The 26011-nt window shown below is 44.5% G+C and overlaps 1 protein-coding gene across 2 annotated transcripts in view; it reads right to left on the bottom strand.

Moving 5' to 3' along the window:
- Positions 1 to 17079, bottom strand: part of CSGALNACT1 (chondroitin sulfate N-acetylgalactosaminyltransferase 1) — a 47663-nt gene extending 30584 nt beyond the window's left edge. The window contains exon 1 of one of the 2 annotated variants that reach the window (XM_066627692.1): positions 16927 to 17079. The gene's annotated coding sequence lies outside the window, so the exon portion shown is untranslated. Of the gene's footprint in view, positions 1 to 16566; positions 16641 to 16926 lie in introns of those variants that run through there. The other variant, XM_066627695.1, reaches the window with a different exon arrangement.
- Positions 17080 to 26011: the final 8932 nt, after the last annotated feature.

Raw genomic sequence — 26011 nt, 5'->3', positions numbered from 1 at the left:
TTTACTTTGTGGTGAATCTTTGTGGATCCACAAGCCAAAGAGCTTGTAGCAGGCCGGTTTTCTCCCAGACTTGACACTGTATTGAGGAGTGTTATGTATGCATTCCTCAGCTTGGCATATAGGCTTGCCAACAGCTGCAGCCGCAGGCTTGTGTAGTGTCCCCAGCATCCCATGCAGGCAGCAAGTCTGAGCAGATTGGAAAATGTAAGACCCAAGGAAGTTTCTGGGCCCCCTTTCTGAGCCTGGGCCCAGGTACAAATTACCCCCTTTACCCCCCTCTCCTAGGCCCTATACTGTATTATTGTGTTTTTTTGCATATAAAGGTGTCAGGTCTTTACATAGTACTTTGCAATAGCTTAGGCAGCCCTCTTCTGGTCCCAAATAATTAACAGATTCTCTCCAATTGAATCTTACTCTGGAAAACCAGTTCAACAAACAGTTAAAAAAATCCTATGCATATCTGATTGATGATGGGATGGAAGATGGCGGCTGAGTAACCCTCTCTGCCTGCAGCCCTTGCCCAAGTTCGGTTCTAATTTTATTGTAAACATGATAAATAGGAAGCAAATGCCTGGCAAAGGGAAGAAAAGATTGCAGAGAAGCCCTTGCATAGAATGCTGTTAAGAGGAGGGAAGTTTGAGAAGGAAGGGAAAAGAAACAACAGAGAATCACAAGCTTCTTCCCCTCCTCCATCATTGGACCTGAGCATGTTAGTCAATCTTACAGTGGGGAAAAACAGCTGTGTGAATCAACCCTGTGGTGCCATTTTTTCCAAGACGCCCACTCAAAACAACTTCTTGTACTTGTTAAGAACTAATTGGCCTGATTAGGCCATGGCATGGCAGAAAAGACATTACCTCCGATTGGGAAGAAACGACTGCGAAGCCCTTGTACAGGCAGCTGTGATGTAGAAGGAGCGGTCAAAAAAAGGAGACAGCAGAAACAGCTGAAACTTGGAAGCTTCCTCTCGCCCCCCTCACCAGAGAACTTGCAAGGTGCTGTGAGTACTAAAAATAAATCTATTTCACCTGCTAGAGGGGCTGTAAGAGAACCTGTTGATAAAACAATTATGCAAGAGACTGAAAGCATCTTACCCGCAGTAAAACGGCCTAAAGGGAGAAAACTTCGTTCTCTAAAGAGGAAGGCAGACAACCAAAAGGAGTGTTGTGCCCTTCCAACACAACCTGAATTTAACCTTGTGCTCCAACAACTTAGTGAAATATGTGTTATCTCAGCTGAGACCCTGCTATTGATACTGGGAAGACTGAATGGCATGGAGAAACAACTTGGATCTGTAATACAAGCTTTTGCTCAATTAGATATTAAGCCTTAGACCAAAAAAATTGAGGATGCCTTGATTGAGTCATCATCTTCTTTAGCACAAGTCCATAATCATGATATTCAGCCCAAGATGCCACGGAAAATTCAAAGAGTACTGCAAATTAACCAGGTTTTAATAAATCTGCCTAGAGACCATATTTTTCGCTGGTCTAATAAGGAAAAGATCCTAACTTCCCTCACCAAACTTTTGAACTGTTCCATAAGTCCATCAGAATTAAAGACTTATCACTTTCTACCAACACAGCTGGATCAGAAGAGATTGTTTTTGGATTTCAAAACAGCAAATATACCTTCTCCATTATTTCACATGGTACAGCGTTTGAGCAAACTTGATATTATCCCTCAACGTGTCTTTAAGGAGTTTGGAAATAAGAAGTTATTTAAAAGTAAAGGATGTAGCCAAGATGATGTTAGGAAAACTGAGGCCTGGAAGGCCAAGAGGGCATCCAACTCTACAAGGCATGATAAGCTCTCACCAGCCCAATGCAAAAATTTGGAAAGAATTCAAACTACTGAAAAGGAAGGGCTGACAACTTTGATAAATAAACTGGATAAATTTCTGGATGATAGCAGAAATAAATTGGACAGAACCAAACTAAAATTAAGGAAAGAAAGTGATATCATAGATTTGGAAAGCCCCACGCAACAAGCTCAATCTTTTAGAACTTACATAAATGCTAACCTAGATGCTCCAGATCTGGACAGTGAAATCAATAAAGAGATTGGAAGAGTAGCTGAATTTATTTCCGAGCCCCCCTCCCTCTCAGGTATTTAGAGAGGAAGTAAATAAGACAATGGTCATGCACCCTGGGTCTGTGTTGGCAGCTGATCCACACTTCGACACCATTACTGCCATACTTGCCCCAGATCTGCTGCACTCACCTTGTCCCTCTCAGTCTGATTTGGATTCAACCAAGGAAATGATGATGGAGATACCAGTAGAGTCAGAACAGATGAAGAAGACTCCACCTAGACTTCATCAAGTGCTCACAAATTTACAACATGGCCTTATGGACACAAATCAGAATTCACTTACAGATCCTGAACAGACACCTGACTCTGCCTCATTCCAGACGGCACAGATTCACCAACAAAAAGTTGATGAGCACCTGGATGCTTCTTTAAACCCAACAGGCCTTCTGACCTCTATTGCCATTGCGGCATCTCCTGGAGCTGATCGTCAGACCAACGTTGGAGCCCAGGTCGATGGCCCCACTGTAATAGTAAATCCTAATGGTTCAATTTATGTTTTGGAACCAAATTTACAGGGAGATCAATTGATAAATAATAACACTCAGAGCTCTCCTGTTCTGTCATCTGAGACAAGTATAGATTCAACAATTAAGGAGATGGAAGTGAGAACATCCAGCTACCCAAGACTGCACCTATAAATTCTCAATGACATTCAATAGGCCAGTGTAAAAGTAAGGCTAAGTTCATAACATGGAATGTGAATGGTTGGCTTGGTTCTTTCTGGGACCCTTCCATAAGAGAATTTTTAGCTAGCAAGGATGTTATAATGCTACAAGAAACTTGGATTGTTGGAGAGTTGTCATATAATGGTTTTTATGCATACTCTGAGGGGGTTTTGCCCAGTTCTGGGTGTGGCAGGAATAAAGGGGGACTGTGTGTGCTAACTGCAACCTCATTATGTGCTTCGGTTAGGAAGTTGCATTCGTATATGAACTATGCTATGGCCATTTTGATTCAATTTTCTCAGTATGAACTGTTAATAATCAATGCATATCTGCAAAGAAAGAATATTCAGAATATTCAGAAATGTGGCTTGATTTTGAAGAATACATAGCAAATCTGTATCCTAATGCGCACATGGTTCTGGGGGCTGACTTAAATGCTAGAATAGGCCCAAATGACTGTACGTTATATGCCCAACAAAGGGCTTGCTTGCCTTCCGAAGGAGAAATAGGTCTCCCCTTAGTATGTAGCTCTAAAGATCCAAAATCCAATTATGCGGGCTTACTTCTGAATTAAATGACCTTAAGAACCAATTTATATATTCTGAATGGCTCTTTTGGGAAAAACTGCCCAGCAGAATTTACTTTTGTGGCTGGAACCAAGATGAGTCAGATTATTTTATAGTCTCATCTAGTTTGCTCCCAGCATTGGAAGAATTAGAGGTTATACTTAAATTTACTAGTGATCATCTTCCGATTTTATTGAACCTTCCTATACATCATTCACGAAGTGCAGATTTATATATTCCCCTACAGTCTTTAGAGGGGGGAATAGTCTCACTGCATAGATGGTCTCCACGATTGAGTTAAGAATTAAGCAAACTGTTGGCATCAGAATCTTTGCGATCTATCCAGGCCGCTTTTTTACTTGGAGATCATAAATTAGAGGTATTAGACCTTTATCAAGATTTAGTTAGCAAGCTGAAGCAACTTTTTACTAGAAGCATTACTAGACCCCCGCCCCAGGCTTGCCTCTCCTCTAAGCACTGGTTTGATCAGGAATGTGTTGATGCCAAAAAAGGCCTGCTCAACTTTTATCAAGCTTATAAGTTCAGTGCTGATCCAAAGGTTGCTCAGAACCTGATTTTTCAGAAAAAACAATACAAAAAGCTATTGGCAGATAAAAAAAGAAAGGCCATGAAAGAATCTTGGTTAGGCCTGATACAGGCTGCTAAAACAAAGGACACAAGCTGCTTTTGGCAGCTTATAAAGAGTTCTCCAAAATTCTCTCCCTGTTTGCCACATCCATTCTGAGATATGGGAGAAGCATTTCTATTATTTGTACAAAGATGAAGGGGAGGCTGGTAGCAGTATCAGAGTTGAATTAGGACATACCCTGCAATGGCCACCTGTATCTGTTTCCAAAGTTCATGCACTTGTGGCTCAATTGAAGCTGGGCAAAGCCCTAGGAGAAGATATGATCCCACCTGAGGCAATTAAGAATAATTTAGACTGGTGGGCCCCAATTTTGGCGTCGTTATTCTCCTATATTGCTAGAATTGGTCATATTCCTGCCAATTGGGGATCGGCAATTGTTATCCCTATTTTTAAAAAAGGCAATAGAGATGACCCTTTTAATTATAGGCCCATTAGCCTTCTCAACATCATCAGTAAGTTGTATACAAGGCATCTCTATGGAAAATTTAAAGATTGGCTTGAGGAAGGTAATGTATTGGCTGAAGAACAAGCAGGTTTTAGGGAAGGAAGGTCTACCATTGATCAATGTTCAATCCTTCAACACCTTATTGGGAAATACACCACACAGAAGACAAGCTCCTTATATGCTGCCTTTGTAGACCTTAAAACAGCATCTGATTCCATTTCACGCAAGGAACTGTGGGAGAAGCTCAGAAATTCCAATATAGATCGGCGCCTATTATTTCTTATTCAGGTTCTTTACAGAGGCACTTCTCTAAAGGTCAGATGCAGTCTGCAGGGTCACCTTACAAAGATTATACTTATACAGAAGGGAGTTAAACAGGGGTGTATCTTGGCTCCACTGTTATTTAATTATTACATCAATTCTATGGTGAGCTATCTAAATAACAGCGACTTTCATTCCCCTAAAATGGCAGGAAGGCATATAGCTATGTTGCTATATGCCGATGATGCTACACTACTCTCTAGAACCCCAGTTGTTCTCAGACGAGCTCTGAGGGCCTTGGCTTTATATTGTAAAGGGAACTCTCTGATAATCAATTTCCATCAAACCAAAATTATGGCCTTTTCTAAAAGACCAAAGATCCACTCTTGGTGGATTAATAAACGCAAAATAGAGCAAGTAACTTATTTCAAATATTTGGGTGTAACATTTCAGTCTAATGGCTCGAGGAGAGCTCATGGGGAACAGGTAGCATTAAGTGCACAGAGAAGTTCCTCAGCAATTCTACAATTTATGTATACCAAGAGGACAATATTTTCCTGCAGCCCTCAAGCTTGATCAAGCTAAAGTGTTATCCCAATTACTATATGGTGTGCAACTGGGGCCTCTACCTAATATTAGAACCCAAGAATGTGTTCAATCCAAGTTTCTTCAGGCAGCATTGGGAATGCCCAGGGGTATCTCTAACCCTATGTTGCAACTTGAGACAGGACAAATTAAGATAGAGGCCAGAGTATGGATAACAATCTTTTCATACTGGTTAAGGTTTCGTTTGATATCCAATGAACTTGCCCAACTAATTCTCCAGGATAGTTTTCAATCTAAATCAGGGGTGCCCAAACCCCGGCCCTGGGGCCACTTGCGGCCCTCGAGGACTCCCAATGCGGCCCTCAGGGAGCCCCTACTCTCCAATGAGCCTCTGGCCCTCCAGAGATTTGCTGGAGCCACACTGGCCCAATGCAACTGCACTCAGCATGAGGGCGACTGTTTGATCTCTTTCATGAGCTGCGGGATGAGCGCTTCCTCCACTGTTTGCTGTTTCACATCTGTGATGCAGTAACAAGCCTTTGTGCAAGGCCTTTTATAGGCCTTAAGCTATTGCAAGACCTTCATTCATTCATAGAAGTTCATATTTAATATATACATTTATGTAAACATATGTAAATTTATTCAAATTTTAAATGTAAATTAATCCTTTTTTTCCCTGGCCCCCGACACAGTGTCAGAGAGATGATGGCCCTCCTGCCAAAAACTTTGGGCACCCCTGATCTAAATGGATCCAATTAATTGAGTCAGAACTGACCTCCTTAGGACTTTCTCAGATGTCCTTACTTAGCCTGGGTATGGTGCAAGCCAAAAGAATTATTAGTCAAAGGGTTATAGATAATGAACGCCAAAGTGACCTGACTAAGATAACAGGATTTTATATTTCTGAGAACCTCAGGTACCTAGCTATTCTGAGAACATCAGGTACCTAGCTATCCTATCTTACATCATTAGAAATACCAAAATACAGACGAACTTTTACATTAGCTCGCTGTCGGGGGTTACCCTCAGCGGTATTGGAGGGTCGCTATAAGAAAATTCCATATTCTGAGTGATTCTGCCCATGTGCAGAACAAATAGAGACTATCAAACATGTCTTATTGAGATGCTCCTTTTATAAAGACTTCCACGCTGAGCTTATCTCCCCACTATTGAACAGATTACCAGGCCGCACGAGTCAATACTACACCTCTTTGCTTCTATCAGATACCAATCAAACCACTACATACATGGTTATGAAATTCCTCGTGGCAGCAATAAATATCCATAGAATGATGGTTAAGAATGATGCCTCCCTTATTTAGCCCAGTAGTTACTGGCATGTGAGAATTTTCTATCTATCAGATTTGATAAATGGGATGAATGTCTTATAATGTTTATAGTTTTAGTTTATTAATTTAGCATTACAGGGTCTTACTAACCAATAGCAAGTCTTAGTTCATTTTTAAGTGTATTCTGATGAATTATTATTATTATTGTATTGGCAACCTTCAGTCTCGAAAGACTATGGTATCGCGCTCTGAAAGGTGGTTCTGGCACAGCGTCTAGTGTGGCTGAAAAGGCCAATCCGGGAGTGACAATCCCTTCCACACCGGGAGCAAGTGCAGTCTGTCCCTGGTCTGTCTCCCTGGCTATGGGCCTTCCTTCTTTGCCTCTTAGCCTCAGACTGTTGGCAAAGTGTCTCTTCAAACTGGGAAAGGCCATGCTGCACAGCCTGCCTCCAAGCGGGCCGCTCAGAGGCCAGGGTTTCCCACTTGTTGAGGTCCATCCCTAAGGCCTTCAGATCCCTCTTGCAGATGTCCTTGTATCGCAGCTGTGGTCTACCTGTAGGGCGCTTTCCTTGCACGAGTTCTCCATAGAGGAGATCCTTTGGGATCCGGCCATCATCCATTCTCACGACATGACCAAGCCAACGCAGGCGTCTCTGTTTCAGCAGTGAATACATGCTAGGGATTCCAGCACGTTCCAGGACTGTGTTGTTTGGAACTTTGTCCTGCCAGGTGATGCCGAGGATGCGTCGGAGGCAGCGCATGTGGAAAGCGCTCAGTTTCCTCTCCTGTTGTGGGCGAAGAGTCCATGACTCGCTGCAGTACAGAAGTGTACTCAGGACGCAAGCTCTGTAGACCTGGATCTTGGTATGTTCCGTCAGCTTCTTGTTGGACCAGACTCTCTTTGTGAGTCTGGAAAACGTGGTAGCTGCTTTACCGATGCGCCTGTTTAGCTCGGCATCGAGAGAATGAGTGTCGGAGATCGTTGAGCCAAGGTACACAAAGTCATGGACAACCTCCAGTTCATGCTCAGAGATTGTAATGCAGGGAGGTGAGTCCACATCCTGAACCATGACCTGTGTTTTCTTCAGGCTGATTGTCAGTCCAAAATCTTGGCAGGCCTTGCTAAAACGATCCATGAGCTGCTGGAGATCTTATTAACAGTATTTATATACCGCTTTTCAACTAAAAGTTCTCAAGCGCTTTACAGAGAAAAATCAAATAACTAAATGGCTCCCTGTCCCAAAAGGGCTCACAATCTAAAAAGATGCAAATGAATACCAGCAGACAGCCACTAGAACAGACAGTGCTGGGGTGAGGTGGGCCAGTTACTCTCCCCCTGCTAAAAAAAGGAGCACCCACTTGAAAAACTGCCTCTTACCCAATTAGCAGGGGTTATTAGCAGAAATATCTAATCAATTTTTTCTTTTTAAACTGCCCTTGAGATTGGCTATGACTGTTATGTCACGATATGTCCGTAAAGCTGTATTGCTACTGGTCTGAGACCATTAAATAAACTACTTACTTACTTACTATGCATATCTATTTAAGAGACAGTTACATTGTGTTCAATGGGGCTTACTCCCAGGGAGAGTGTGTATAGGATTGCAGCCTTATGCGCTGATCCTATGCCCATTTATTTAAAGTAAGGTTTATGGGACTGAATGTGGCTTATTTCCACATAAATAGGTTCGGACTGGTTACTAGTTTTACAGTACCTGGTGACATGCTTTAAATCCTAAAGCTTGGTTAAAGAGCATAACACTACATATTATTACTACAGTACTACTAAATTATAGAGCATCATTGGTATCCATGTCACCTTGCAGAGTGACATAATGACAAAAGCTTCTTGTCCCATGGAATTTAAAATCAGAATGTCAACAGTAGTGAGAGCCAGGAAAGGGAGAGGCCAGGACAAATGAAAGCAAATACAAATGAATTTAGTTTTGTCTGAATGCTTTTAGTTTTGTCTGAATAACAAATGCTAGCAATTAAAGAGAGAGGAGTTAAGAACTTACTGAAAAGATTGTTCAGTCTGTCTTTGTTTTGTTAGTAGAATTCTTCATCAAAAAACTCAGTAGCTTTGCTCTCCCTTTGAATGTCCAAAGAGAGATGGGAGCTCTATGTGTGTTAAGGGACTCCTTGCCTCCTCCCACCGTCTGTTGCATCCTTTAGGTAATGCATCATCCAGCATCAGCACCATGACCCTCGCTTCTGCTTTTCTTTCTGCTGTTCATATTGTGCTTTCTGAATGAAATGACTTGCATGAACCTAGCAAGATTTACATTCAACATTATGTATCAAGTTTCCTTTCCCAGACATGAGGTCACAACTGAAGACTTTTCCAGTACTCTTTACAATTTTGTGCTGCTAATTTAATTCAGTTTCCATTAGGGAGATGGGGTTGTTATGCTATCAAGCCTTCATTGTCTGCTGCACAAAATGATAAGATGCTTCCAAGACCAGAAGCATTTGGTGGCTTTATTCTTCTGCAATATTGTAATTGAAAACAAAAAAGAAAAGTCTTCAGGAGAGGGACAGGGCTGGCATGTTTTGGGAGACATGTGGGAAGCTGGTTTTCATTTTTAAAAATGTGATTCCTTACATTGGCAAAGCAACAATTGGGGGAGAAAATTTGCTGTAATTTCACCAGTCAAACTTCCAAGGCCCCAGTATGTATTGAGAATCAGCAATGGATCTTTACAAATGAGGAGTAAGATTAATACAGTACAGTAATTCACAAAGTATTCACCATTTTTGATGAGGCAGAAGGAGGGTCCATACTGCAGGGACCCTTGATATATGGGATAGAGGCAGGTTACCCCATCCCACCCTGCCCTGCAGCTTATGTATGCCATCATAGATCTTGGTGCAAAGTATTGCCACCATTTCCTGAATAGCCGCCGCCTTCTTTTTGGCACAGCATAAACTTTGGGGTCTATTTCCTTACTGACAGGGATGGAACCCTTTTATTATTTGACTGGCACCTATTGTCCAGTACTTCAGTGTCTGAAAAAATAGTCTTGTCCAGTCCTGCTGTCTGAGATCTTTTTCCCTGGTGATAACAAGAACTGAACCTGGACCTCGGCATGCAAAGCTTGTGTTCAGCTTTTGAGTTACAGGTCATGACCACATATTCTTTCTAACTACAATATGAAACCAAGCTTTGAAGTAGGTTTACATACCATGGTTACAAAGAATCTTGTTGGCAATAGCATTAACTATGGTTGGTTAGTACATTTAACATGAAACTTTGGTCAGTGCTGGGAAAGGAAGGTGAAAATTCACTCTGAAGAGGGGAAGGGAATGAAGTACACAGCCCTGAGGCCCCCAACCTGCAAACCCTGACTGGCAAGGAGTCAGCATTACCGATCCACTAGGCCAGAGTAGCAAAACAATCTAACTGAATTCATTGTATCTTTTTTGTGAACTGAACATGTATGATCCCCAGTGAAAAATTCACTTCCATCAAATTTTCAGATCTTCAGTTACATCTGTAAATAAAAAAAACCTGTATACATTTTCCAGCTTGCTCTTCCTTGCTTTGTAGTGGTAAGTATTCACAAAACCAGATACAGTACTTGCTCACAGTAGCCTTTAAGCCTAAAGGCCAAATAAGAGAGCTAATGGACTTCTTGGTGAGATTCCAGATCTTCCATGCTAACTGTTTAATTACTTGAGCTGGCGCAAGCTTTGGTGCAGATGTAAATGTAGTTATGCTAATTCTCAGGGCTTTTTTTCTAATGGAACGCGGGGGGACGGAGTTCCGGCACCTTTTTGCAGGGGACCCTCCCCTTCGGAGGCATTCCGGGGGGGAGCAAAACAGAGGCATTTGCTGGGTGGGTGCTGGGGGGTGCAGGGTGGGCAGGCGCCTGGCCCCTGCCTGACTGCACAACAACCCCCTCCTGCCCCCATCTCCAAGCTCTCGCCTGAGCCCAGCCTGCCTCCCCTCCCCCCACGCTCTGCTTCCCAGCCCAGCTTCCAAGCCACTGGAGGGCGCGGGGGACATGCGCCGACGCTGAGGAGGAGGACGGACAGCCAGCCAGGGAGACGGGCTGCAGCACCCACGGAATGCCCAGGTACTGGCTTGGCGGAGGAGGAGGGGAAGGAAGCTGGCTGGTGCAGCCCCCGTGCCAATCTGCAGCACGAACCTAGGCATGTCTACTCAGAAGTATGTCCCATTGTGCTCAATGGGGCTTGCTCCTGGGAAAGGGTGCATAGCCTTGCAGCCTGAGAGCCCAAGCATGTCTACTCAGAAGTAAGTTCCATTGTGTTCAATGGGGCTTACTCCCGGGAAAGTGTCATAGCCTTGCAGCCTGAGTAGACAGGCAGAGGAGGGCTCTGTGGCTGCAGTCCTCTCCACACTTTCCTGGGAGGAAGCCCCACTGCCTCTAGTGGGACTGACTTCTGAGTAGACAGGCAGAGGAGGGGCTCTGAGGCTGCAGTCCTCTCCACACTTTCCTGGGAGGAAGCCCCACTGCCTCTAGTGGGACTGACTTCTGAGGAGACAGGCACAGAATTGGGCCCTGAGGCTGCCATCCTATCCACAGTAAGCCCCATTCACTAAAGTGGACTTATGAGTAGACATACCTAGGATTCGGCTCTTAATCCTGGCAGAGATATATCTGCACCCGTTTTCACATGCTAAGGGCAGGTGAAAAGGGATTCTACGTGTGTACAACATGCTGTCCAGCCTTGCCAGAGATCCTCCTCATCCTTCCCCCACAAGCATGCCCTCCGCCAGCCAGTGTCTGCAGCTCCTCTCCAGCAATGCACAGCAGCTGCTCAGGGCAGCAGAGAACATACAATTGCATGCCAAGCGCCTTCCCAAAGACACAGAGTATTCTGATACCTGAATTAAACCATATTTAATCACTTGTTTGCAAACGTAGCTGTTTCTATGTGCACCTAAGGACCCCTCTCGTGTAAGAATTCCTCTTTTGTTCTTACTCCCACAGTTGCTTAGAGTAATTTTATTACATGGAACTCATGTAAGCCATTTTTTGGAATCCATTCACTGCTTCCTCTCCTTGAAGTAGTGCCACACTACATACTACACGCTACAAGTGCACCTGTACACTATTTTTCCCCAAGTGTAGAAAAAATAGCTAGGGGGAAGGGGATGTGGAGATTGACAGCCCAATCCTATGCATGTCTACTCAGAAGTAAGTTCATCTTTAGGGGGGAAGCACATAAAAAATATTTTATTTCTCCAATAAAAAATGGTTTAAATATAAATAAATAAATAAATAAATAAATAAATAAATAAATAAATGAAAGATTAACAAGTGGTGAGTTCCTGCACCTTTTTATTTACAAAAAAAGCACTGCTAATTCTACATAGTACAGTGCGATAAACATGGTTAAGTGAGCTGTAGATATGATGGCAATGATCTGTGCAAAACATGGCAGAGGAAAGGTTAGAATTTCTGACTTCCTGTTGAAAAATAGGCATACAACAGAATGGACAGGCAGCCCATTCCTGGTCTCCCATAGCGCTGCAGGCTTACAGCAGTGCCAAAATGACCGCCGCTGTATCCTGCAGGGCCAAGGAAGATGCTGGCGGTCTTCTCTGAGAAAGGGAACATTTGCCCCTTACACCGAGTAAAGCCCCAGCCCCTGCAATGGGACTACTCAAGATTGCACCAGTTAACTTGCTGGCGCAGACTTGAGAAGCCCCTTGTCAGGCTTCTGAGCCTGACATGGGGCATAGGATCTGTCAGAGGAGGCCTCTGCCAGTTCCACCACTCTCCTAAGTCGGTCCTTCTTCCTGTCCTGCCCTCCCCCTCTCCACACCCCCATGCCACCCAGTGCTGACCTGGTTACCGTCAGTGGCCAGGCCTTCCTGTGTGGTGCTGATGGGGTGGCACAGGCCTCTCTGCCTGTGCTGCTTACTCCGAGGGTGCCACAAACATGCTTTATAGCACATTTGTGACACCCAGCGCTGGTGATACAAGCATACCACTGGCACTGAGGGCCACAGGATTGGATCCTAAGTTTATTGACTGTTTATTGAACTCTATGGTGTTCTAGTAAATACAGTTTGCAGTCTAAACCCCACATCTCCTGTTTCCAAGTGAGCCAATGAGGTTTATTTCTGCGATAGCCAGTCAAAACAGCCATCATTTGCAGGCTGTATGTGTTAATTGTAGATGGGGATTCAAACCTCTGCCTATGGGAATCCCAGGAACTGGCTTCATACCAGGAGCAGTTGTTTGCACCATGGAAGGCATTTGGAGGGGGTGACATCATGCAGGTGCTATGACAACACCATGCATGAATGAGCTCCTTCCCACACATACCAAATTCACAGGCATCATCAGCAGGTATTGGTGGTACTGTCATGGACACTTAGGGAGTACCTGCTATAGTTGCTATGTTCTGTGTGAGTAGATACAGAGTGTATTTGCTTTACCTCTATGTAAGTACTTCTGAGCCTGCCCAATCTGCTTCTCCCTTCTTTGGAGTGAAGCTGCCATCTTAGTTGGGCCTCACGCAGCACCACCTCCTGGCCTGCCACCCAGGGCAGACCCCCCCCCCACACCCCTCATTTGCTACGTCACTGTGGAGAAGAAAGTGTTTCTGTGATAAATGAGACTAAACTGTAGTGTACATGATTTCAGTATGAAGTATGTTTTCATAAACTGTTATTCAGCTTCATGCCATTAGAATGTAATAAAATTTTCCTTTAAACTAACTCCTCAAAAGTTTCTCTGTGCTTTCAGATGGAATCAGATCAAGGGCTAAATGAAGCTACCTAGAGGGAACTAACCTTCATAAATGGGAGCATAGTCTAGTTTATGCCAAGTAAAACAGTGCTGGGTCTACAGACCTAAAAAGAAATATAGAACTGGAGAAAGTCAGCAGGGAGAGAAATTTCTCTATACAATATTACACTGATTTTACTCTGAATTAGCACAAATTCTTCTGCTGCATCTTTGTGAATCAGATCCCGTTATTTCTAGAAAATTGGAGTATCCATAAGGGCCAAACACATATGGCAAAGTCCAACTGGATCACCCAATACGCTGGCTCCCTAAGTTACGTATGTCCGACTGTGGCAATGTTTTGGCATTGTGGAGAGGGCAGAATAGGGCAAGGGAGGAACAGGGAAATGGGGCAGACTGAGGGCTGGAAGGGGGCAGTATTGGGGGCAGAAGAGCTGCCCACGTGCTATTCCTCTTCCAGGTGGCAATCAGCCTTCCTAGATCCACTCAGACTTGTGCCAGCCAGTAAAATTGTGGGTACAGGGCAAAGTAGACCCATTAACGCTGAACTGGAAGCACAGAAAAGGTCCCTTAAAGCAGTATGCACTTCCTTTCTATTTGCTCCCCTTTGTAGTGGAAAGTTATATATGAGGCTATATAACTGTGCCCCAATGCTACCCCTCACCAGCTCACATGATGCAGAGGTGCCAATGGAGCGACTGTTGCACCCTATGGCAGTGGAGTGACCAAGCAACCTGGGAAACATAGGCCAACTGGTTCCCACAGGCGAGTGGGGCAAAATTGGGAGTTTACTAGTATTTTGGATGGCAACTCTGGTGACTTGATAGAATATGGTTTTACTGGCTCAGCACTGGCTGTCGAGCATATGTGATCTTAGTGAATTGTATGTTATGTTATTTAGGGCACAATCCTAATCAACTTCCCAGAACTGGCATAGTTGTGTCAGTGGGGCATGTGCTGCATTCTGCAGTTGGGGGGCAGTCATGGAAGCCTCCTCAAGGTAAGGTAATGTTTGTTCCCTTACCTTGGAGTTGCATTGCCCTTAACTCAGTGATGGAAAGTTTGTTTGGATTGTGCCCTTAAACAGATATGAGGTCTTTAAATGTTTTGCTTACACCCCTAATAAATTTGTGCTGGTCTTACCTAGTATTTTTGTTTAGAGGAGTCTGTTTCCAGTAAGATAGGCTTACATCCAAAGTCTTACTGGACACAATGGGCTTACGTCTGAGTAAAGTAAATAACACCATTTTCAAACACCTCTAACGAAACAGCAGGAAAGTGAACAAAAAATAATAAAGTTAGTTCTCAAAACACTGAACACTAACAGGGTTATTTTAACATTTATTGATAGCTTGACAGAAGTGTTTTCAAAGTCCACCTTCCCACCACTGTGAAAGGTACATAAATATTTGCAAATCTCTTTTAACTATGCAAGAAATGACTACTCAAGTTAGTATGCACTTCTTAATACCTGCTTTAAAAAAATAAAATCCAATTCATAGGGTGCTGGAAAACCCCCACAATACAAAATGTTACTCTTGCATCTTCTTTGACATGCTCAGCCAGACAGGGTACAATCCTAACTGTGCCCATGGCTGGCACAAGTCCCTTGTGCCAGCCTGGGAGGGTCACAAATGTGCTATACAGCACATTTGCACCTCCTTAGGAGGCAGCTGTGCCAGTGCACGGACATGCATCAGCCCGTGGAGGCCAGATACAGCCTCCACAGCGGAAGGTGAGTTTGCATCAGAGGAGCTTGGCCAGCACGGGGGTCTGGGGTGTGTGGGGAGGACAGGGAGGAGGTGTTTCAAGGCAGAGGGACAGCGGGTGACAGAAGAGCGGGGGTGGGGCCAGGACCTGGCAGTTATGCCATATCCTGACCCTGTTCCCAGCCAGCGTGGTGTGACTCCAGGCTGGCCGGTTCTGCTCAGATCTGCTCCACCTCTTTAGGGGAATTACTTCTCCTTGCCTTGTGCCAGGCCAGAGCCAGCCTGAAACTCACGCTGGACACAGTGCAGGCTAGCTGGCCTGCCTGTTCCAGCACAGGTTAGGATTGCGCTGACAATCATTTTGCCATACCACTGTTGAAGAGGGTATCAGAAAACTGAGGAAACTGGGCTTCAGCATGGCAATGGGGGAGAAATGATAAATCTAAATACAGGTAGATGTTCAAAATTGTTGTATCAGTTGAAATTTTGCAGCACAGTCCAAAGCATGTTTACTCAGAAGTTCACCTCGGTTCAGCAATCCTTACTCTCTAGATCAGGGGTGCCCAAACCCCGGCCCTGGGGCCGCTTGCGGCCCTCGAGGCCTCTCAATGTGGCCCTCGGGGAACCACCAGTCTCCAATGAGCCTCTGGCCCTCCGGAGATTTGTTGGAGCCCGCACTGGCCCCTTCGCAACTGCTCTCGGTTTGAGGGCAACTGTTTGACCTCTTGCATGAGCTGTGGGATGAAGGCTCCCTCCACTGCTTGCTGTTTCACGTCTGTGATGCAGTAGCGGCAGCAAAGGAAAGGCCAGCCTTGCTTTGTGCAAGGCCTTTTATAGGCCTTGAGCTATTACAAGACCTTCATTCATTCATATAAGTTCATCTTTAATATATTCATCTATGTAAACTTATGTAAATTTATTCAAATTTTAAATGTAAATTAATTCTTTTTTCCCCCGGCCCCCGACACAGTGTCAGAGAGATGATGTGGCCCTCCTGCCAAAAACTTTGGACACCCCTGCTCTAGATCAGCGATTTTCAGTCTTTTTCATCTCATGGCACACTGACAAGGTGCTAAAATATGTCAAGGCACACCATCAATTTTTTGACAATTGACAAATCACACCATACTGCTGCTGGGGGAGCTTAAATCCTCCAATGGCCCTACTAATAAATGACCCTCCCCCAAGCTCCTGCAACACACCTACAGACCATTTGTGGCAGACCAATGCGCTGTGGAGTGCAGCCTGGTGGAAAATTGCCACTCTAGAAAGTGCATATAGAACTGCAGTCTAACAATGCAATCCTGTGCATGTTTACTCAGAAGTAAACCGCATTGAGTTCAGTGGGACTTGGTAAGTATGTAGAGGATTGACTTCAAATGCAGTCTTTTTTATGCTTTGTTGATTTTAACTGAGCACAGCTTGTCTACTCAGAAGTAAGTCCCATTGTCTTCAGTGGGGCTTGCTCTTAGGAAAATGTGCATAGGAGTTTAGCCTGAGGTGTAGAAATAGAAAGTGAAAATGTAATTAATGAAGAAGAACTGTGGGATGGAATATTTAATCCCTTTTCAAAGTTTTCTTTCTAATATGGGGAGAAGAGAACAAGAAACTTACCTCTACTACAGCTTGAAGAAAAGTAGTAGGTTTTTCGTTTGCTTTTCCATTAATATACTGCTGCTGTTTTCATCAACAGGAAATCCAAAAAGCAAGTCATTTCAAAAACTATCTGCTTTACCCCTTATAAAGTTAACACACACACACACACACACACACACACACACACACACACACAGGTTATAAGGAAATGAGGCAACTGGAATTCAGAAGTATCCAGCCTCCAAAGTGAAGTGTCCTAAAATTCGTTGTAACAAACAAAATGGTGAGCGTCATATTTGCATTCAACCATGCTGTTCTCCATGAGGGAAGAGATGTAGCTTTGCTCCAGGCGGTTTCAAGATGAGGACAATTCATTACCTTGCATGTCACACTGGAGATCACTGAAGGCTCCTTTAGAAACAAAAATCCAACAAAAGCCCACACTCAAGGGAACTTCTCAGCAGCTCTGATGCCCAAGCTTTGCTAACTGGCCACTGGATTGCAAACCAAGCAGCGCTTGTCTGTCAAGTGGCACCAGTCCGGCGTTCCGCCAGACATCTGCAGTGAGAGCCTTGTGCTCATTTCCACAATTTCCTGACAGAAAACAGGAAGGGGGGGAAACAGCTTCATGGAATGAACAGGTCAAAAAGAATATCCTCACATAAACTCGCCTCAGGAGTGGGTGGGTTGGGGAAATCCACAAGCTCCAAACTGTACAGGAGTTTGAGAGGAGGGAGAGGAGGGAGGTGAGATGAGCAGTTTTCTGTTGCATCAAAGAGCCCAGTGTGCAAATCGGAATAGGGAACGGAGTTGCTAAACTGGACGGCCCTGGCTGAAGACAGCTTTTCAATATGTTCTTGGCATAGTTTCCTTTCTGCTGACTGGAGACAGGCTCGCTCCTTCTCTTCCCCCCCCCCCCCCACAGACGAGCTCCATTGCTTCATGATCTCTGTGGAATTCCCATATAGATGCTACTTATAGATGAACAATTAGATTTTTATACAGAGGTCTGCTCCCTCCCCTTCAAGAAACTGAAGAGAAATGTAGTGATTATTTCACTTTTATGTAGTACTAAGAGACCCCAAAGAACTACATTTAATAATTTAATGTTAATAATCCTTACAGTCCTGTAAGGTAGGCCAGTATTATCACCCTACTATAGAAGCAGTTGTTCAGAGGGGCAGCTACTTGCTACTGAGTCACAACATTAGTCCTGTTGTAATTGAGGGTCCTGCCACTGAATCTTCAGAGCCTGAAAGACCTTCTATTGTGTATTCAACATCCAGGACTTTTTATCCAACCCGTTACATCTTTAATTGCAATTGGGAGACAATTTTTTGAATTGCTCTTGTGCTTGAGAAAGCAGACTTCATATCTGCAACGTGTCACAGTACAAAAGCAAAAGAGTCGAAAAGCATTTGGGAGACACAAGCTCTGCATGTGTGCACATGGAAACCACTGACAGGCAGAAGGATTAATGACAGTCCACATGTTGAATTAGTTTTTCTTTTTATCTAGAAGTGGGAGGGAAATAGTTTCCAAGGACCAAGCTAGAAGAAGACAAACATTTTGTGAGTTTTTCTGCTTCTTGAGTGCAATTGCTTTGAGGGAGGAGAGGAGACACAAATACATTGAGGACCCAATCCTATCCAACTCTCCAGCACTGATGCAGCTGTGCCAACAGGGTGTGTGTTACATCCTGTGGTGGTGGGACAGTCAAGGAGGTAAAGGAATGTCTGTTCCCTTACCTTGGGACTGTATTGCGGCTGCATCAGTGCTAGAATTGGGCCCTGAGACAAATACAAATGTTTAAATACATAGGCAACTCCCCCATCTATATTTGTTTTGTCCATATTTAAACATGAGTAAATATTAAGAAACAAGGTTGCACAGTGCAACTCAACCTCAAGGTCCTTCTGTGCTCTATTCATCACTACACTGTAGTTGTCTGTGTTCCATTTTATATAACAGCCTTTGTTGGCAGTAGTGGGATAACACAGGCCACAATCCTAACCAATTTTCCAGCACTGACATAAGGACATTGCAACTCCAAGGTAAGGGAACAAACTTTGTCCTGCCTTGACGAGGCCTCCATGACTGCCCCCCCCCAACTGCAGGATGCAGCACATCCTATGCCAGCTATGCCAGTGCTGGAAAGTTGGTTAGGATTGCGCTCACAATCACAGACCTATGAGATGCTCAGAAGAATAAACTCTTAAATGCTTCTTTGCTCTATTAAGCCCAAACTTTTGATGTCTTTTTCAACATAATAAAAAAGAAGAAAGACAGGCAGAAAGACATCATGGGCCCTGTGTTACAATAGCTTAGCTTTTTAGGAAAAGGAGGGCTATTATGTATTGCAGATATAATCACATTTGCAGTCAGGAAGTCAAACCCAAACGTACCAGAAAAATAGACCATCTTTAAGCAAAGATAGTTGCAACATTTTAAGCACTGTAGGGGTAACCTGAAATTCAAATGCCTTCACCATAATCAGTACAACTCTGGCCCAGGACAAGTTAAAAAAAAAAAAAAATCACTTCTGTACATTTTCAGCATTGTTCAATTAAACCAGTGGAGGACACTTACTGGCTTGTACCTGGTGCTGTAATCAACACAGGGAGCCAATCACAGTGGAAACAGCTGTTCCACAAGCAAAGCCCCAGCCTGAACTTGGAATCCTTGTAGCCTTTCCATATGGGGGAAGTTGATGGGCTGCTTGCATGGACAGACGTGGGGGGGGGGGAACAATATCCTGTGTTGTCTATTAATCCTGGCCTGTTGCATTCATGTTTCACAAAGGTCTTGTCGACAGCCCAATCCTAATGTCTTCTGAAAATCTGATTGTTTTCCAGATAGTCTATTTTGGAATATAGGGCATCTCCCTCATTTAGAAAAATCAAGGACATTTTGACAAAGATCACCCATTCACCTTCTTTTGCTCCTATACATGGGCAAAAGTAATGACATGGGCAAAAATGCATGCAAGTCCTGTCCCCTACAGAGAAGGGGGAAGGCTGATGATACCCAAGTGACACTGAGGACAGGCCAGCCACACCTTCTGGCTGTCAAAGGCAGAGTCAGGGGATGATTATGTTGTTTTCCTACCCTCCAGCTCCACATTCCATTGCTGTTGCACACACCGAACAATGCCTCTGGCACTAGGGTAGTGGCAGCAGCAAATGGAACCTTGTACAGATCTATCCCAGAGTGGTCACAACATAAGCATAACATTGTTATTGTTACTGCTTTTATGTAAACTGTTCTTAAGTGAATTGTTCTTAAGGAAAGGTAAATGCAGCACGTAATATATTTTAAACAAATACATTTTTAAAACACCATTTTGAAGATGTCACTAACCCATTTTTGCAATAGTGTTTTTAATGACAAATGTTAAAAGCCACCTGTAGCAGGAGGGTTACAATGTATCCAAGATGGCCCTGTCAGATCCTATGACCATTTAGGAGGATGTCACTCATTGTGGATATGGTGCCCTTGTGGAGGAGTTGTTGCCCATTGCCAGAGAAGTGCTGCATGCCACACATGGGTGGTACTTTAAGGAACACCACATCTGAGACAGTTGCCCAACATGTGCTGACAACTGCACTGTATCCCAATCCAGCAATGGAGACAATAGTAGTATGGTACAGCTGTACCTGCTTTGCAGTGGGGGTGATTCTCCTCACAGGCCTCAGTACTTGTATAGAGTTCCTTACAACCAATTACGCAATCACACGCAAAGCTATGATTGTTTCTTTAGTCTTATAGGCCTTGGGGATGGGGGCCAAGTAATATTCATCCATAAATTATGGATGGAGGTGTACAAAGCCCAACTATCCCAGGTATTGTGGAGTAAGGGTCTCACAGTCCTCCTTGTGTCTCCCACACAGCCAACTCTGCCTGAGTCGATGCAGAGGCTGGATTCAGCCTCCGCGGGCCGGCGCATGTCCCTGCACCAGCCCAGCCAACTCTCGGTGAGGTACAAACATGCCTTATGGCACGTTTGAGACCCTCCTGGGCCAGTGCAAGAACTTGCACCGGCACAAGGCACACTCAGGATTGCGCCCTAAGTGAACTAGGCCAAACTTAGACAGACCGGTTCCTTTGTACTCACACAGAAACAAGCCTGTAATAATAAATGGTTTATTTAAAGGAAAGAATTATTGTTACATGTTACTTTGAAAGGTATTTAGGTATTTGAGAGAATAATACAAGCACAGTGCCAAAACAATAAAGCTAAGCCCCTAAACTTTCTTGTTCCTAATGCTCACCTGGATCTTTCTAACTTCTGAACATAAGCAAAGGGTAGCTCTTCTACCTGTCATGCCACAGCTAATACAGGCAGACAACCATGCTGAAATGGCAAGGAACAACTCACCCCCTCCCAGCAACCTTAAAGTTAGCACTTTAGCCAACCAGGTATTTGGACCTGCAGAACCTTCTGGCAAATGACCTCACCAGCAGGTATTACTGCAGTCACTCATTCTAACCTCTCCCAATTGGAGATTCACAGCTGGGTCCCATTTCCAAATAGTGAGACCTTGCTGTCCAGCACATTATGAAGTCCCAAGCCTGAATGAAGCAAGATTCTTGATAAGGGCTGTTTCTCAGCCTGCTAACAAGTTCAGTTCCCACAGCTGCTGCAAAATGGCTGTGGGCCTACAGGATGAAGTCAGACCTAAGCCAGCAATGTTTGTTCTTACACTGAGGCTATTAAAGAGTATAACTTTCCAATTGGGTAGATAGGAGAAAACAAAACAAGACTTCTTCTCAAAGACGTTAAAAGGCCACAAAAGACTTATTTCAGCCTAAGAATCATCTGATTCTCCAGCCACATCTGAACCTTGTTAACACAGGGAGGAGGTGAGTGGAAGTGCATCAGTTCCTCCCACCTGCAATCATTGGCATCCTTCAGTCTCGGGAGACTATGCTAAAAAGTGGTTCTGGAACAGCGTCCAGTGTGGCTGAAGAGGCCAATTCGGGAGTGACAATCTCTTCCACACTGGGAGCAAATGTAGTCTGTCCCTGGTGTGTCTCCCTGGCTGGGGGCCTTCCTTCTTTGCCTCAGTCTGTTGGGCAAGTGCTTCTTCAAACTGGGAGAGGCCATGCTGCACAGCCTGCCTCCAAGCGGGATGCTCGGAGGCCAGGGTTTCCCATCCGTTGAGGTCCATTCTTAAGGCCTTCAGATCCCTCTTGCAGATGTCCTTGTATCGCAGCTATGGTCTACCTGTAGGGCGCTTTCCTTGCACGAGTTCTCCATAGAGGAGATCCTTTGGGATCCGGCCATCATCCATTCTCACGACATGACCGAGCCAACGCAGGCATCTCTGTTTGAGCAGTGCATACATGCTAGGGATTCCAGCTCATTCCAGGACTGTGTTGTTTGGAACTTTGTCCTGCCAGGTGATACCGAGGATGTGTTGGAGGCAGCGCATGTGGAAAGCGTTCAGTTTCCTCTCCTGTTGTTAGCGAAGAGTCCATGACTTGCTGCAGTACAGAAGGGTACTCAAGACGCAAGCTCTGTAGACCTGGATGATAATACTAGCAAGTGGTCATAAGGATTGCCAAGATAATGTAGGTGAAGTGAGTTGGACTGACTTGTGTTGTATAAGTGCTGTACAAGTGCTAAGTATTAGTGCAACAACAACAACAACAAAAACAACAGGGTGTTTTTCAGAAGTATATAGTTAATAGTATTCAGCATATGCAACAACAGAACTTTGTACAGACCTCTAGATAAAATACAGCCGTATTCACAAAAGAACAACGGTCAATCTTCTTCTTCTTCTTCGCTTCCTCCACCTGAACTCCTGTAAACAAAATGCAAGAAAGAAATGAAAATGGATCCACTGTATTTTTCCCCCATCCAGCAAGTATGTCTTTTATGCCATTACCACAGCATATAAGCTAGTGTCTCTGATCTGGGCAGCTGTTTCAGCTCTAGGTTCCTTTCAAGAGATTTAGTGGCTAGCTTAGTTGGGCATGTCATCAATACAAGGATTATGTCTAGTCTAAGCCACAGTTGAAAGCCACATAACACTCTTGCTGATCCCACATGGTGGTAAAAGTTGCCACAATTTTTTGACAAGGGTCCTATGCCTTTAATAGCTGGTAGACATGCATGCAAATATTCAAGACCTGTGCTGGATTTCCTAGAAGGACCTCTGTTTTCCCCTGAGAAGATATTAGAGCCACCTCTGATAAAGCAGTCAACTCTGCAAAATGATTGCTCATCTCCAGTCTTGGATTTTCACTTGTTTCTCTGTATTTTTCCAAGGAGTAGATAGTGGAAGCCCATTGTTTTCAAAAACACAACATGGAGAGGCCTCCAGTTAGTTAGAATGGCGTAAAGAACCTCCAGTGGAAGAAACAGAGCCATGAGGAGCAACTAATCTGCATAAATATAAATGTAGCTATGCTGTGAAGAAGAAATCAAACAGCATTTCTAGTACTCCAGGACCAATCAAGAATCCTGTTTCAAAGTAGACCAATAGACTAAAGAAATCAAAGAAAAAATCACTTGCAGTGGAAGATTATCTTCCAAAGATATATGAGAGATACCACAGAGAAAGATTATTGCAGTTCCTGAACCACAACAGTCAATGGAAAACTCTATCTCGTATAATCAAGAAGCTCAGCAGGCCACATGCTCCCTTTCAAATACCTTCCTCTCCAATCCCTCCAGAACTTTTGTCCTTCCCACATCTCCCCATTTCCTTTTTCTTTCTTCTTTTCTGTTGTTAATGTTCTTTCTTTCTCTTTACAACTAAGTTTATAATTTAGAAAACTGCTTTGAAAAATTAGGTGTCTTCTTAAAATCACAAATCTGCAATAAACCAGCACTAAATGATCAGCAGAGCAGCTGAAGTTTGGATTCTGCAGTTACTCACGCTCCTTTACTGCCTTCCTCCTCTCCTCCTGACAAACTGTCAAAGAGTGAAAACATTCAGAAGAGTTTGCTGGTTCGCTCTATTCCCTCTCCCAATGGTGTAGTGCAGTGGTTCCCAAACTGGTGCGTCATGACTCACCAGCCAGAGAAGTACTTGTCTCTGCCCCTTTAAAGTTGGAGAGGGAGGGGGGAAGGCAGCAACATGATCCCCAGGATTGCACTGCTGCCAGGATTGAGGGGGAGGACACTTACTGGCAGCCACTGGAGTCCTGGGTGGTCTGGGGTCTCTACAGGGCTCCCCACTCCTCCAAACATGAAAAAAGAAAAAATGAGCACTTCCTTTTTTTGTCACAAAAGTGGAAGTGCCCTTTTCCTCTTTTTTTCATGATTGGAGGCATGGGGAGCCCTGTAGAGGGTTCTCCAGACCCCCTGGAACCACCAGCACTGGCTTGCTGCTGGTAATTGAAAACCCTTCTCCATCCCTGGCAGCAGCAGAACCTGGGGATTGTGTTGTTGCCATAGCCCCTCCCCCCCACACATAGCTCCTCCCCACACACATAGCCCCTCCCCACACACTCCCTTGTAGGAGTTTGGGAAGCACTGGTGTAGTGGTTTGGGAGTTACACCTGGAAAATCCAGGTTCAAATCCCCACTCTGCCATGAAGCTTCCTGGGTGACCTTGGGCCAGTCACTCTCTCATTCTAATCTACCTCACAGGGGTGTTGGGAGGACAAAAGGAGGGAAGGAACGATGTACACTACAACTAAGCTCCTTGGAGGACAGGTAATATAAAAATGTGAAAAAATAAATACTCTGGTTGACAAAAATGGAAGGTTGTTCAGGTGCTGGAATGTAGCTCTGAAATTTCCCCACTGGTCCCTACAACTTTCTTCAAGACATCCCATGAAGTAGTGGGGTGAACACAAAGTTTACCCCTTCTTTTCTACCTGGGTCTTATAGGCAGATTCAGTTTTGTTTTGTTTTTAAACGAAAGCAGGGCAGCCTGATCCTAGAGGCATGTTATGCTGCTGGATTGCATGCTCTGGCAATGTAACATGTTTTATGGCTGTTGCAGGCACAACACTGTCAGAGCATGCGGCCTGGTTGCCCCCACAAGCAGCCAGATCTATGTGGCAACAGATGCCAGATGCTGGCTGTCTAAGGCTGCTCAGGGGGGTGGGGAGGGAGGTGGAGAGGGGCTAGAATGGGGCAGAGAGGTGGGCAGAACAGAGAGGAGGGTGGAACAGGCCTAGGAATGGGGCAGGTTTAACTCATTGGCAGCAGTGGCCTGCCAAATCTAGCTATCTTCCTGGGTTTGATCTACTTTCACAGTTCAATTGGACTTGGGCCTTCAAAGGGGCAAGGAAAAACATGTTCCTTTACCCTGCGGAGGCGGCAAATTGTCAAAACTCCCCTGAGGGATACAGCGAAATGTCACATTGGCACAGCATCGTACTGGGCTGCAAGTGTGTCACTGTGGGGAGAATCCCATAAGGTTTGGGAGGAGAACAAGGGGATAGTTAACCAGTGGGGAGTGATAATCTGCATAAATATAAGGCTAGACAAATTAGTTGCCTTTTAAAAAACATCATGAACCTGACAATCTTACATTTCAGCAGGCCACCTCCTAGACCACAAAAGATTTACTCTGCAGTTACTCACTCAGGTTTTGAACCGGAGGCTTCTGCCTCTGAAGTTGAAGCTGGTTCTGGAGATGGAGATGGTTCTTGTGGTGGTGGTGGTGGTGGTGGTGGTGGTGGTGGAGGAGGAGGAGGTGGAGGTGGAGGTGGAGGCGGTGGCGGTTCTGGAGGCAGCTCTGGAGGTGGTTCTGGAGGCGGTTCTGATGCTGGAATAGGAGGCCTGATAAAGAATGAAAAGCAGATTAAGGGAAGGCCAGCCTTTTCTGTTTGACCATCTGTTTGAACATAAGAAGAGCCCCACTGGATCAGGCCAAAGGCCCATCTAGTCCAGCTTCCTGCATTTCATAGTGGCCCACCAGACACCTTAGGGAGCACACAAGACAACAAAATACCTGCATCCTGTTGTTGCTTCCTTGCAAAGTTTGGTGCTATTGAAAACTGAAAGATGCTCAAGACTAATGCAATGCCCTAGCCAGCCATAGATACTTGATTATTTATACAAACCAATCATGTCCACCTTTGCTTCAGGCATCCTGGCTGAATGGCATCAAAAGCTTCAAGGAAGTCCCCATGCGCAGTAACATGCCAACATACAAACTTTAGTATATTGATCTTTAGTATATTACTAAAGTTGACTTTACTAAAGATTATATTATATTGATATTGTTTAGTATATTGACATTAATTGACTTTGCCTGCCAGAAACTACTGCCAAAGAATGTACTTCATCCAGGGATGGGAAAGTCCAGCAGGGCTTGACTTGAGTTGAATCGCCGAGTCACTGCCCCCTGTGACTCGACATGAAAACGAGTCATAAAGGGGGCACTTTCTGAGTTGCTGAGACACCCTTTAGTGACTCTAATGAGCTCAAGTTGAGTCGCCCCCCCCCCTTAAAAAGCCAGCCATGGGGAAAAAACGGGGCTGCTACCAAGGG

This window comes from Tiliqua scincoides, chromosome 5 (genome assembly GCF_035046505.1).
Source record: "Tiliqua scincoides isolate rTilSci1 chromosome 5, rTilSci1.hap2, whole genome shotgun sequence".
NCBI lineage: Eukaryota > Metazoa > Chordata > Lepidosauria > Squamata > Scincidae > Tiliqua > Tiliqua scincoides.
Note: the sequence above shows the minus strand (reverse complement) of the source record. Positions and strands in the feature narration are given on the sequence as shown.